Below are 13826 nucleotides of genomic sequence, written 5' to 3'. Positions count from 1 at the left end.
AAACATGGTACGTATCGGAAAACATTATCGGAAATGGAAATATTGTCGGAATCGGAAATATTGCCGGAAACGGAAATATTGTCAGAATCGGAAATATTATCGGAATCGGAAAATAATTCCGGAAACGAAAATATTAAATATTTGTTCGAAACGGAAATTGATTCCGGAATCGAAAATATTGAATATTGTTCGTATCGGAAATGAATTCCGAAATCGGGAAATTAATCGGAAGCGTATCGTACGAATTAGCATCGGACGAGGCCTGCCAGACGAAGGCCCAGCACGAAGCCGGGCCATCGCCCAGCAAGCCAGCGCGCCACAAACGCACCAGCCAAGGCTGCGCCAGGCCCACCGCAAGGCAGGCCCAGCGCGCGCCAAGGCTACGGCAGCATGTGGGCTTGCGACAGTGGGCTGCGAGCTCGCGGGCTGCGCGCGCGCATGGCGCCCCTCGTGGGCTGCTGTGCGTGCGTGTGTGTTTGTGTGCTACTCGAATCCTAAAGCTACCGGGATTTGTCATATGATTAAATCTAATCCTAAAAGATTTAGTTTATTTAATTAGAGTCCTAGTAGGATTATAATTAAATAAATTAGTATCCTAATAGGATTCCAAATCCTTTTCCATAACTCTATAAATAGGTGCCTAGGGTCACATATTTACATCGAGCATTCAAGTATTCAAAGTGAGTTTTTGAGAGCAAAATTCGGTCATACAATTGCCTATAAAGTGCCGAAAATTCAGAGTACCTTAAGGGCGATTCTAGTTGATCAATCTTAAGGCGGATCCGGACGTGCTGTGGACTATCTACGGAGGGACGACACTTGGAGTCCTAAAGACTTGTTCTTGTTCGGTTCGGGCGCAGCTAGGGAAGGCACGCAACAAAGAGTATGCATCTTAACTATGCTAAATGATTATGTGTAAATAATATGTATTCCTGGCTTAATGGTTTTTTCCGCATGATTTATGAATTGTCATATGTATCGTAACCTAACAGTGGTATCACGAGCCTCTTATTATTTTCATAATCTAAATTGCATGAACATGGTTAAATATTACAAATTTGCAAGAATTAAAAGGGGTGATTAATTTTTGTAATTGTTAATTAATTGCAAATTGCGTTTATTTAATTATACGTACGCAGTTTTTCGGCAGTTTCTTCGTTACTCATCCAAATCGAGTGATTTTTGTGTCAATTCCGCATGTAAAAGGCATTCTAAAATTTTGACAAAAATAGTAATTTTCTGCCGAACCCAGAATTCTCAAATTCAAAGCCTAACTATGACTTTTCGGAGGTTTTAGTTTTTCGAATGCAAAATTTCGTAAATTTAAGATGTTAAATTAAATGTTTGCGATTCTTGTTGATAAATCTTGAATTTTTGATTGACCTACTGTATATGTTTAACAAGTTTGAATGCCTAGCCTTGTTAATTATGCAATCTAATTTGTAATTATGATTAATTTGTTGAAAATTAGAATAATTTAGAATTAATTTGATTTTCATAATTAATTATAATTTAATTAGATACCTATGATTAAAAACCACCATAAAAATTGTAAATTTATGTCAAATTTTAAATTTTTATGACCTAGACTTGAATCCATGTTAATCGGATATCAATTGAATAATAAATTTTCGATTTTTCGCCCTAAAATTATAAAATTAATATTATTTATTAATTTGTCATTAATTTTAAATATAAATTTTTAAATTTTATGCGATTCGCTCATATAACTTGCACGCACAAAGCAATGGACGCTACGTGTTACCCTTAAGGGGTGTTGTATACTGCGGGCATGTGACGACGAGCAAGGGAGCTCGTCGCCCATGCGGCACGAATGCAATGAGTAAGGCCATGGTGCACGAGCACAAGGCAGCAGCCCTGCCTTGTGTCGTGGGCTGTGAGCAATGGACGAATGGGCGAGGGCGAAAGCAAGGCACAACAGTCGCGTGTGGGCAGCAAGCGAGCTGCGCCACAACGCGCACTGCCTCGCGCAAGAGTGCGGAGCCTCGCGCGCAGCGAGCGCAAGCTCGCGTGCCACGAGTGCTACGCCCAGCGTCGATGCCTCGCGCAGCGAGCGCTGGCGAGCGCGCGCAGTGAGCAATGGCCCGCAGAAAGCGAGCGCTGGCAAGCGCGCGCAGCGAGCGCTGGCTCGCATGAAGCGAGCGCAGCGAGCGATGGCTCGCGTGCATCGAGTGCTGGCGCGCGCAACGAGCACCAGCTCGCGTGATGCCTTGCGAGGGAAAGCAGCAGCGATGCGACGCAGCGCATGGGCTGCGCGCACATGGCCAGCGATGGCTGTGTGCGTGTGGCCCATGGGCGTACGTTGCGTGGGGTTGTTGCGTTGCGATTAGATCGTTTTGAAATTTTAATTTGAAATTTTCAGTTTACGTAATTTTAATTAATTTTAAAATTAATAATTTAAATTATTTTCTTGGATTTTAATTTTGAATATTGTAATTATAATAAATTTTATTTATTCTAATTATTTTACTAAAATTAAAATCATGAATTAATTTAAATGAGACTGAAATTAAATTAAACTTTTTGGATTCAATTATAAATTTATATGAGCTTAAATTTTAATTAAATTTGTATGTTTCCGGTTAGACTAGAAATACATTTTTATGTTTAAAATTAGTAAAGCATATGAATTTATTGGTTTAAGTGGGAGCCCTTTTAGTCATAAACTCTTGATTAGGTCTCTAAATCCTTAAGGTTAAAACAACTTGATTAGAATTAATAAGGACTGAATAATTGGTAGATTATTGGTGCCCTTGATTAATTGCTGCAAATGTTTACGTGATGCATAATGTGTTTTACTAACCAGCTATGTGGGCCATTCATGATAATGAATGGGTGAATTGTATATATTGTATATGTACTGTTTTGCAGGTTATGAAGTGACTAGTATGGCCCAAATAGGATAGAAAATATGGTCTGCGTACCATTAATTTGAATGTAATTGGTCTAAAGTACCAAAGTTGTTTTTCAATTCAAATATGGTCTGCGTACCATCAAATAGTTGTAATTAGTTTTAATTATAGCTTATCCTATTTGAAGAAAATGGTGCCTCCCACGGAGATTTTCAAGACGGACTTTGAAGTTAAAGCTTCAAGATGAAGTCGGGCCATACTAGATCACATTTATCTTATGCATGTTTTAAGTTATTTATTGCTTTTAAATATGTCTTAAAATGCATGAGATCAAAAGCTTGATTATGTTGCATGATTAAGGATTTTAGTTCACTTAAAATCTAACCAACATAGTAAGAGCCTTAAGTTCCAAACTTAAAAATTGAGTTAAAAGGTGCCATGCCAAAATATACACTTGCTTGGATATCCTTTACATCAATCTAGTAATAGTTTTCGCTCAGCGAGGTGTTACTTATTGGTCCTAAAGGGGCAAGGTACACAAATAATTGTGAGTACATGTTAGTTTTGGTGAAACTCAACGATATAAGTAAGGAGTCCTTTTATGTCGTGGCAAAATCGATAGGTTTACCTAATAAGTTCTTAGACGTACCTATCAACCAAGAATAGTTTCTAGACTATTAGCAAAAGGCTTTTGCTTACCTAAGATGTTTTAGGATTAAGTCGACAAACTGTGCTTAGTTCTTCAATGATTTTAGGATCTTGGAATCATTTTATTCACACCTGCCGGAACACATAACTTGAATAAAATGCTTAATAAACATTGAATTATGCATGTATGCTAGAATTTAAGTTTATTAAGAGAAACTGTGAATGGTTATTTATTTGTTTATTCTTTTCGATTGTAGTTTTTAAATATGGCAAACAACAATCAAAACATCATCATAGGTTCTGAGCTTATGGTCAAGCTGAACCTGGCAAATTTTCTTGAATGGGAAGCTAAGCTAGTTGAAATAGTCAAACTCAATGGACTTGAGTATGTACTGTCACATCCCATGCCAAGCTACTATGCCAGAGACATGACCCCTGAGAGATTTTACGCCTGGGATGCGGATCTCAAAAAGGTTATGAGTCTCATGCTGAACAATATCCCTGATGATTGGGCTAGAAGGTTTGTAGCCTATGAACCTTTTACGCTCATCAAGAATCTGAGGGATATCTGTCGTGGAAGCACGGAGGACAGGGACCTGAACGTCCATGAGTTGATTGAATCAATGTCTGGTCTAAAGGTTAGTTCTCCCAACAGGTGTTATAGGATGGAGGTCCAAGAAACACATGTTCAGCTCCTTCGCACTAAACAGAGGGTAGGCGTCCCACTGAGGTTTCATGTGGATCTTATGCGTTCATACTTTGATCGCCTAAGTCTACTAGGAACACCAATAAGCGAAAGGATGGAAGTCTCTATCTTGCTCAATTCACTACACAGTGGGTTTGGTCGCTTCAAGCAACTATACCTAAGTGAACCAAGAGAAGAAACAGTTGCAGAATTTGTTCACCTTGTCAGAAAGGCTGAAATAATACTGGACTGTGAAGCCAAAGATTTACTCAAGGCTAGAAGGAGACCGTTCAAGAAAGGTGGAAAGTCCAAGGGCAATGCTAAATCGAAGCAGGACAAGTCCACATCAAGCTGTCTTTATTGTGATGGAATAGGCCATTACAAAAGAGAATGTCCAAAGCTAAAGGAAGATCAGAAGAACGGAACAGTCGTTCCATCTTCAGGTATTTTCGTTATAGACTGTATACTTGCTAATTCAACTTCTTGGGTATTAGATACAGGTTGTGGCTCACACTTATGTTCCAATCCACAGGGACTAAGAAGAAGTAGAAAGTTAAGCAAGGGTGAAGTCGACCTACGAGTGGGAAATGGAGCACGGATTGCTGCATTAGCTGTAGGAACTTATTATTTGTCGTTGCCCTCCGGGCTAGTTTTGGAACTGGAAGAATGTTTCCATGTTCTAAGTCTTACTAAAAACATCATTTCAGTTTCTTGCTTAGATGCTAAGGGATTTTCCTTTTTAATAAAAGACAATCGTTGTTCGTTTTATTTTAAAGAGATGTTTTATGGATCTGCTAGATTAGTCAATGGACTTTATTTATTAGATCACGACAAACAAGTATATAACATAAATACCAAAAAGGCCAAAAAGGATGATTCAGATCTCACCTATCTGTGGCATTGTCGATTAGGCCATATAAACTTGAAACGCTTAGAAAGACTTCAAAAGGAAGGAATTCTAGAACCATTTGACTTAGAGGATTATGGTAAATGCGAATCATGTTTACTTGGCAAAATGACAAAGCAACCTTTCTCTAAAATTGGAGAAAGAGCAAATGAACTATTGGGTTTAATCCATACAGATGTATGTGGACCAATGAGTACAAATGCTAGAGGTGGTTTCAGCTACTTTATCACTTTCACTGATGACTTCAGTAGATATGGTTATGTCTATCTAATGAAGCATAAGTCTGAATCCTTTGACAAATTCAAGGAATTTCAGAGTGAAGTAGAGAATCAATTAGGCAAGAAGATTAAGGCACTGCGGTCTGATAGAGGCGGTGAATATCTGAGCTATGAATTTGATGACCATCTGAAAGAATGTGGAATTCTATCAGAATTGACTCCTCCTGGAACACCACAATGGAACGGTGTGTCGGAACGGAGGAACAGAACCTTGCTAGACATGGTCAGGTCAATGATGGGTCAGGCCGAACTTCCATTAGAATTTTGGGGACATGCACTAAATACAGCTGCACTCACTATAAATAGAGCTCCGTCTAAAGCTGTCGAAAAGACTCCATATGAGTTATGGTTTGGAAAGCCTCCAAATGTGTCTTTTCTTAAGATTTGGGGATGTGAAGTATACGTCAAACGATTAATTTCAGACAAACTTCATCCAAAATCTGACAAATGTATCCTTGTGGGCTATCCAAAGGAAACAAAGGGGTATTACTTCTACAATACATCTGAGAACAAGGTGTTTGTTGCTCGAGATGGTGTCTTTTTGGAGAAAGATCACATTTCCTAAATGACAAGTGGGAGAAAAGTAGACCTCGAAGAAATTCGAGTCGAACAACAAACTCTAGAGAATGCTCAAGATGACATTCAGGATGAAACTCAGAGATCTTTAGAAGAATCTGGTGAGAATCATGGTCAAACTAGAAATGTTACCCCGCGTAGATCGCAAAGATATAGATCTCAACCGGAAAGGTACTTAGGTATTTTGACGAACGAGAGCTATGACGTTCTATTACTTGAAAGTGATGAACCTGCGACTTACAAACAAGCTATGACGAGCCCTAGCTCCAAGCAATGGCAAGAAGCCATGCAATCTGAATTAGACTCCATGTCTGAAAACCAAGTATGGGATTTGGTCGATTTGCCAGATGGCTACCAAGCCATTGGAAGCAAATGGGTTTTCAAACTGAAAAAGGACAAGGATGGGAAACTTGAAGTTTTCAAAGCTAGATTGGTTGCAAAAGGTTACAGGTAAGTCCACGGTGTGGATTACGATGAAACCTTTTCACCAGTTGCAATGCTAAAATCTATTCGGATAATGTTAGCAATCGCTGCATATTACGATTACGAAATATGGCAGATGGATGCCAAAACTGCTTTCTTAAACGGCGTTTTAACAGAAACTGTGTTTATGACACAGCCTGAAGGTTTTGAGGATCCAAAGAATGCTAAAAAGGTATGCAAGCTAAAGAAGTCAATCTACGGATTGAAGCAGGCATCCAGGAGTGGAATATACGTTTTGATGAAGCAGTCAGTGACTTTGGTTTCATCAAGAACGCAGACGAATCTTGTGTATACAAGAAGGTCAGTGGGAGCAAAATTGCTTTCCTAGTATTATATGTCGACGACATATTACTTATCGGAAATGACATTCCTATGTTGAACTCTGTCAAGATTTGGCTTGGGAAATGTTTTTCGATGAAAGATCTAGGAGAAGCACAGTACATATTGGACATCAAGATTTACAGAGATAGATCTAAAAGGATGATTGGACTTAGTCAAAGCACTTATATCAATAAGGTGCTTGATAGGTTCAAGATGGCGGACTCCAAGTGAGGCTACCTACCCATGTCTCATGGAATGACTCTAAGCAAGAATCAGTGCCCAAAAACACTTGATGAGCGTAGACGAATGAATGGGATTCCATATGCATCATTGATTGGTTCAATAATGTATGCTATGATATGTACACGCCCGGATGTTGCGTACGCACTCAGTGCTACGAGCAGATACCAGTCAGACCCAGGAGAGGCGCATTGGACTGCTGCCAAGAATATTCTGAAGTACCTGAAAAGGCACAAAGATGACTTCCTGGTCTATGGTGGAGATGATGAATTAATTGTTAAAGGCTATACGGACGCAAGTTTCCAAACCGACAAAGATGATTTCAGATCACAGTCTGGGTTTGTCTTCTGCCTCAACGGAGGAGCAGTAAGCTGGAAAAGTGCTAAGCAAATCACCATTGCGGATTCTACAACTGAAGCGGAGTACATTGCTGCACATGAAGCAGCAAAGGAAGCTATATGGCTAAGGAAGTTCATAGGTGAACTTGGTGTAGTCCCCTCCATTAAAGGACCAATAGCCCTGTATTGTGATAATAACGGAGCTATTGCACAGGCAAAGGAGCCTAGACACCACCAGAGAGTCAAGCATGTACTTCGTAGATTTCACCTTCTACGAGAGTTCGTTGAAAGAAAAGAAGTCGAGATAAACAAGATTGGAACTGATGACAACATATCAGATCCATTGACTAAACCTCTGCCGCAGGCGAAGCACAACTCGCACACTGCAGCTATGGGAATCAAGCATATTGGAGAATGGCTTTGATATCCCTGTTTAATGTTTTAAAGTTTTAGAGTTTAAATCTTTGTAAAACATTATTGGTTAATCATTCACAATAAATGAAGAGAATTCATTTTTCCATTTAATTTGTGGTTTATTAAATGATGAGTCCCTTCAATTTGACGATGTATTCAAGATAGACTGTCAGGACCAGTCCTGTGACTAAGAAATGTCTATCAAGTGAACTTGAATATCAAAGGTTGAAAATGGTCCCTAGTCGGAGTTTTCTATAAAATTGGACGCATAGAAAACGTTAGACGACTAGAATGCAAGATGACTAGTAGTTCTGTTTCTTGAACTATGTGGACATGGCAATGTCATAATCATTTGCATAGATACTTACTTTGGGAAGACTAGTATCGGACAAGACCTATAAAACTTTACTGTAAGAGATGAAAATCTGTCATAAGTAAATTTCATTAAAATTATTAGACACTAAATCCTCAATACCTGAGTGATTTGAGATTACTTGTTTGAGAACTGGTTGCTTTGACGTTGACCAACCGTCGCACCGTAAAAGGAGGCTATAAAGGCAACGCTCAGGTAATCACCTATAAAACGAAGTCTAATCTCAAGATCGCAAGATTGGGATTGTCCTCCCATAAATCGGGATGAGATGCTTAAAAGTTGTACAAGGCCACTCGGAGAGCTAGAAACTGTGAAATGCATGGCCGTGCTCGGATGAATCATAGGCTATGATTATCTGTTTATTTGATCAGTTGAACTCTGAAATCGAGAAACACCTCTGGACATAATAAGGATGACAACTCTTACCTTATGTTCAAGAGCAAGCATCGAGCGACAAAGGAATTAGGAAATGCACACTTGTCCCTAAGGACAAGTGGGAGACTGAAGGAAATAATGCCCTTGGTCCAAGTATGCATTCAATGTTAAGTCTAATAAATGCGGTTCAGTATTAATTAACAAGTTAATAATTCAGTGAGATCAAGTGAGCTGAATGCCTAGCTAGAGGCCGCTTCAGTTCAAGTGGAATTAATGATATTAATCCACAGCTTACTCTTGACTGAACCCGTAGGGTCACACAAATAGTACGTAAACGGATCAAGTATTTAATGGCATTAAATACTCCATCTATGGATATTCGGAATCGACGGATCTTGGTTTCAGTGGGAGCTGAGATCGTCACAGGCAAGAAATGAATACTCCGGAAACGATGATATTGCCGGAAACGGAAATATGGATCGTATCGGAAATATAAATATTATCCAAGTCGTAGATGTTGCCGGAAACGGAAACATGGTACGTATCGGAAAACATTATCGGAAATGGAAATATTGCCGGAATCGAATATATTGCCGGAAACGGAAATATTGTCAGAATCGGAAATATTATCGGAATCGGAAAATAATTCCGGAAACGGAAATATTAAATATTTGTTCGAAACGGAAATTGATTCCGGAATCGGAAATATTGAATATTGTTCGTATCGGAAATGAATTCCGGAATCGGGAAATTAATCGGAAGCGTATCGTACGAATTAGCATCGGACGAGGCCTGCCAGACGAAGGCCCAGCACGAAGCCGGGCCATCGCCCAGCAAGCCAGCGCGCCACAAACGCACCAGCCAAGGCTGCGCCAGGCCCACCGCAAGGCAGGCCCAGCGCGCGCCAAGGCTACGGCAGCGTGTGGGCTTGCGACAGTGGGTTGCGAGCTCGCGGGCTGCGCGCGCACGCATGGCGCCCCTCGTGGGCTGTTGTGCGTGCGTGTGTGTTTGTGTGCTACTCGAATCCTAAAGCTACCGGGATTTGTCATATGATTAAATCTAATCCTAAAAGATTTAGTTTATTTAATTAGAGTCCTAGTAGGATTATAATTAAATAAATTAGTATCCTTATAGGATTCCAAATCCTTTTCCATAACTCTATAAATAGGTGCCTAGGGTCACATATTTACATCGAGCATTCAAGTATTCAAAGTGAGTTTTTGAGAGCAAAATTCAGTCATACAATTGCCTATAAAGTGCCGAAAATTCAGAGTACCTTAAGGGCGATTCTAGTTGATCAATCTTAAGGCGGATCCGGACGTGCTGTGGACTATCTACGGAGGGACGACACTTGGAGTCCTAAAGACTTGTTCTTGTTCGGTTCGGGCGCAACTAGGGAAGGCACGCAACAAAGAGTATGCATCTTAACTATGCTAAATGATTATGTGTAAATAATATGTATTCCTGGCTTAATGGTTTTTTCCGCATGATTTATGAATTGTCATATGTATCATAACCTAACAATGGGAACTAAATGAATCATGTCATTATGGATGCTTTTGTTTCTTTGCTTTCTCATGTTTTCCTTTTTCTGTGTCTATCTCTGTTGCAAGACATACTTTTTCCCCTCCTTTTCCGGGTGTAGGATTATAGGGTAAGGAGAGAAGGAGAAGCTGGTCGGTAGAGATTCAGAACTTAACAAATAAATTTTTTATCCATGGTCTTGGTTAACATTCAAACAACAAATTTATCGCTATCATGTGTAATGCAGGGTGGCTTCTACTGTCGATGCTGTTTTCCTATCATATCCTAATACATTGCATCTTCTTGGTGCTTTGCCATATGCAATGAAGCAATTTGGGCTCTCCGCACCAGTGTATGCAACAGAGCCAGTCTACAGACTGGGTCTTCTGACTATGTATGATCACTATATTTCACACAAGGTAAAAGCTATCTATCTCTTCGCCAAGTTTATCTCCCTCTTTCACTCCCACTCTCTCTAATTAGCCGTACTAATGTCATTTTAGGGAAGTTTTAAAAGTTTGAGAAGAAAACTAGTACTCGTGCAAGAGGTGGTTATCAGAAGACCTATTCTGTATATTAGAAAATCTTGTTATTATCATCTGTAGTATGAGCAATGAAGTTGATAAGTTGATAAGTAGGAAATCAACCCTCGTCTTTTATTAGAGTGGACATTTATTATTTCATTGTCGTTTTGGTTGATTTCCTATAACGGGTGATTATTTTGATTTCCGACTCATGCTTATTTCATTTTGTTTTTTTCTTTGAACACCGTCCAACGTGATAAGGAGCAACATACGAAGCTTTTGAAAGGAGAAGGAAAGGGATTTAAACAATGAGAATGAAGACCAAGATACTTGAGCTTATAAGCTACTACCTCCATTAGATCCTAGTTTTTCTAGGCTTTAGTTCTTCGGTTTAGAAGATACAATTTTTTATTATGTTTTGGACTATTTAGTTAGTAACATCTATGTACTATGGATATATTATGGTTAATTAGTAACATTTTCATGTACTATGGATTTTAATGTACTACGTACTTCTACATTTTACGCTGATGGAAAAACAATTATTCAAAATACAATGATTCTGTTGCTTTAATTTTAATTTTATGATGAATAAAGATAATTTATTTATTGCGTATATATAGGTGACATAAAAAGCTTATAGGAGTACAAATAAATTTGGACGATTTTTAATGTCGTGATGTTGGGCTCATGTAGATTTTAAATTCCTGCCAACAAAAGCTTTTAGACGCCTTTAAATGTCGAGAACACTAATAGTAAATGGTTCACGAGGCGGGAAAATAGATGTTCTCGACGCCGAAACAAATGTCTGGACGCCTAAAAGTGTTGAGATTCTCGACGCCAAACAAGAAATTGGACTACAAAAAGCGTCAAGATTGCCGACGCAGTAAAGCGCCGAGAACATTCTCGACTCACATTTACTCGACGTTTTGGGAAAGCGTCGAGCACAAATTTCTCAGCGCCTTTCGGTGTCGAAAAATGCCTAAAAAAGCGTCCTAAAAACGCGCGTTTTGTTGTAGTGTTACCCGTTAGGTACCTAGGCCTCCCAATAAGTACCACAAAATTGAAGGTAGCTTCAATTTGTCTAGCTTTTTAACCATACGTATAATAATTTACTATTGATAAACCATATACGAACTACTTAACTTATTGCTCTTTTCTTGATGTTAATTTTTAGGGGGATAAAATACATGCTTCTATGATTTTTTTTTGATATGTGATAAGGAAGGTCAGATTTCTAATACTACCACCAATGTAGTATACAAAGAAGTATTCCAAAATTTGGCTTAGTAATCTACTCCTTTAGATATCATCTGTTGTGTGTTACACGCTGCATTGTTACATTGTTCTATTTTTAATTTCACTCTGTATGTTTCACGTTTTATAATTGTCTAAATTAAGAAACTTAACCCTATTTTTTTTTATTATTTTGTAGGAAGTCTTCTATTTGTACGGCTAGGGGCAGGAGAAATACGAAAATAATAATATTTGCCAATAACACATTTAGGTAATAATTTAATCAGCTTATCATTCTCACATAAAAACAACATTTATTAACGTAACTATCTGATATTACACTATATAAAGTTTTTTTTTTTTTGAGGGAATACTATATAAAGTAATTGATTGTATTATGGTGTTGGTTTGTTGCGTTTAGCAGGGGAAAATATTGGTTGCATTATACTTATGAAAATTGATATACATCCATATTTAAACAGTCAATTAAAGGATTTTAGCATGCATTGTACACTCAATTATTATCCTTTCAACAGAGAGACGAGCATGACCCTTTTCTACAAAATAAATAAAAAGCAGGAGACAATTTCTTTAGTTGTGAGAATCGTTAAAACCTAAAATTGACAGGGGCGTTGAAATAAATTAGAAAAATTATCACCTCATTATAGCAAAACTTAATGGGCCTGAGAAGTCGTTTCATTTCCATGAATACCTCAAGTGGTTTGTTCAAATTGTCTACACTTAGCTGCACATTATTACTGAGTAAGAAATGACTAACATAAAATACAAATACATATCATGTAAATCATAGTTCATAGACAATCATATGTCTGGCATCTAATTCAGCCGTTGTTCTGTTTGCATACGCAAAATCATTGAGTCATTCACAGAAAGTAATACATTTTACTTGGAGTAGCCTCTTATGCTCCGAAATTCACACAAAATGTAATCGGATTATTGATCTATAGGAATGCGGAAAATGAACAAAGAAGATGAAGTCTAGGAAGAAGGAAGAAGAAGATGAAGTACATGAAGAAGGAAGAAGCATTGTTTGTGTGTTTTATTTTATTTACATTGGAAATGCTGTCTATGGCAACTAAAACGTTTTATCAAATTTTTTTTTCTTTTATCCATTTATTTACATATGAGTTTTTTTTTTTATATCATTTATACATTTGGATTTTTTTTTTTTGCCATTATTTGCCTTTTAGTTTTGTTATTTGGCTATACATTATTTTCCTTTTAATTCATAATTTCTTACTCATCTTTCAGGAATGTATCATTTATTTTAAATAACGATCTCAATAAAGTTCCAATACATGAACGTATAAAAATAAATTATAAAATTTATAAACATCCGTGCATGGCACGAGTTCTAAACTACTCCCTCCGTTTCTTTTTGTTGTATCCGTTTCCATTTTAAGCGTTTCATATTGTTGTATCCATTTAGAATCTATTCTATTTTTGGACATACATTTTATCCTAAAATACCCTTACATTTCTATCTAATTACCAAAATACCTAAAGATTCTACCCATATTTCCACCTAATTTTCCTCACGCATAATATTTAATTCTTTTCCCTTCCCCATATACCCACTCTCTCACCTCCTTTATCACCCATCACTATCACTCTTCTCTCTTACCTTATTTCTTTATTATTTTCACATTCCTTTATTTATTATAATCTCTTACACCCAATCATTTCTCTTACACCCAATCATTACACTTATACCCATACAAATCAAGATTCCAATTTTCTTAAAACCACACCAGATTCCAAATGGATACATAAAAAAGAAATGGAGGGAGTAGTTACTAATATATACAACCGGCCCCATCCAAAATAAAACACTCTAATAATTTTAAAAAAAAAATCAAAAATGAAACTCATCCAAAATCAAACACTAATCTAAAATGAAATTTAATCCAAAATCAAACATTAATCCAATATTAAATTGCCACGTAGGAAATCTAATGATTTCGGCCAATGAAAAATAAGATTTTGAAATTATTTTTGAATTAAAAAAGT

Source organism: Spinacia oleracea, chromosome 3 (genome assembly GCF_020520425.1).
Source record: "Spinacia oleracea cultivar Varoflay chromosome 3, BTI_SOV_V1, whole genome shotgun sequence".
Classification (NCBI taxonomy): Eukaryota; Viridiplantae; Streptophyta; class Magnoliopsida; order Caryophyllales; family Amaranthaceae; genus Spinacia; species Spinacia oleracea.
Note: the sequence above shows the minus strand (reverse complement) of the source record.